Below are 1,995 nucleotides of genomic sequence, written 5' to 3'. Positions count from 1 at the left end.
CAAGGAAAAATTAAATATCTTCCAACTTCGTTTTAAAAAAGAGAACAAAAGTTTACATTTTCTATCTCGTTTTTCGAAACGATCTAAATAAATAAAAACACCAATCAAAAAGATCAATATAAATAAAAACATAGATAGCAAACGTCTAATAAATGTGCTTGTTCTTGAAAAAGGTGTGAACGTAGATAATCCAAACAATGGTGTTAATCAAGAAGGTCTCGACCGGCTTATGCAGAGTTTTTTACCATCTATTTAAAACAAGAAAAAATCTTCACTTTGTCCTGCAATAAGGACAGGTAGTTTTTAAATTCCATTTACTGTTTACAAAATTTTGTTTTGAGGTTATGTAAAAAAAATGATATAATTCGGATAAGCACAAAATAATTTAGGGCGTGGCAATTCCTACTTTACTACTTCGTGTGAAAATAAGTTGGGAAATAAAAAATGTCATCCTTCATACGCTAGAACAATCCATCTGTAATCCATCTGTAACATTTCTAGAACAGTTCTAGAACTCAATTACAAATATTGTATGACAAATCTTTAACAAACCTAGAACGCTGTGACAACCTATCTGTAACAATTATAGAACTTTGGTACGCTGCATTGTAAAAAATCTAGGACAATTTTAGAACATCTCTATAACAATTATATAACAGTTCTAGAACAGTTATTTATTGAATATGGAACAGTGTTATGTACCCCTCACAGCAATATGATATCCCGGGAAATTCGATTTGGCCCCATTTATGTCTCGGGTTATTCTAGGGATAACCCGTCGGAATATCATGCGAGGCGGGAATTTTGATATCCCCATGGATATATTTTGATCCGGAATAGCGCGTACGCAGTCCCGACTAACAAAAATTATACGTCCGAGATATCCACATTAGGGATTTTCACAAGGGTCAGCTCAACCATAGTGTTATTGAACTAATCTTTGTTCCTAATTTGTTCTAGAAGACACTCGTAAAAGGGTTCTAGAACTTCGATATAACACTGTTACGGCACAGTTCTAAAATAAACTTAAAACAAATATTATAGAGCGTCTGTGACCAGTTTGTTCTAGAACAATTCCATAGCAACTGTTACAGAACAGTGCTGTCACATAGTTCGAGACCAGTTCTGTCATAATTTTGTCACAATGTTCTAAAACACTGTTACATTTTTGTTCTAGAACAGTTGGGTCACAATTTTGTAACATTGTTCTAGAACGCTGTGATATTTTTGTTCTAGAACAGTTCCATCACGATCTTGTAACAACTGTTATAGAACACAGTTCCTTTTTTGATCTGGAACAGTTACAGAACGTGTTTGCTGGGTATGTGTGTTGACTAGTAAAACAATTTAAGAAAAAACGATGAATAAATACAAAATTTAGCAAACAAGAAACACCAAATAAGAAATTAAAGACAATTAGCATTCTATTTCTCATCTTACATTTCTCATTTTCTTCATTTTGCTTTTGTTTTGATATTTTTAGTAGAAAAAGTCTTCGAGTCACATGTGCATCATTTTGCTAAAGATATCTTGCAATGACAGTGCCCGACAACACGTGACAGCACAAATAACAAAATAATTCAGTTTTCGCGCACGCGCGATTCGGCATTTCCCCCTGTACAGTTGACCGAGCCTGGTCCCGACTCTGGCGGACCGATTGTTTGGAAAGGATACTCTACAGCATACTCCTATAGTATCCACATAGTATCCCTTCCATATCATGCAAAAAAAAACTAAAAAAAACCAGCAAGATGGGCATTTAACTTGTTGCAATTCGGATTCTACGTTAAATTTTCCATTAAAATGTCCTGGAGTAATTGCAATCGTATTTTTGAAGCGTTAAAAATTTTAAAAAATGCTATTATATTCTGCTGAAGGTGGCTTCAAGCGCATCCATAATCTTTACAGTAGTATGCTGCGCGCGGAGTTTAAAAATAAAATTAAAAATTGCAAAGGTGTCAAATAAATGTAAATAAACATACTGAATCCAAAAGC

At 34.0% G+C, this 1,995-nt stretch overlaps 1 pseudogene; it reads right to left on the bottom strand.

The window, feature by feature from the left end:
• Positions 1-830: 830 nt before the first annotated feature.
• On the bottom strand, positions 831-979 carry LOC117174017 (annotated as a pseudogene).
• Positions 980-1,995: the final 1,016 nt, after the last annotated feature.

The sequence above is a fragment of the Belonocnema kinseyi genome, chromosome 5 (genome assembly GCF_010883055.1).
Source record: "Belonocnema kinseyi isolate 2016_QV_RU_SX_M_011 chromosome 5, B_treatae_v1, whole genome shotgun sequence".
NCBI lineage: Eukaryota > Metazoa > Arthropoda > Insecta > Hymenoptera > Cynipidae > Belonocnema > Belonocnema kinseyi.
This window is presented reverse-complemented; position numbering and strand designations above follow the sequence as displayed.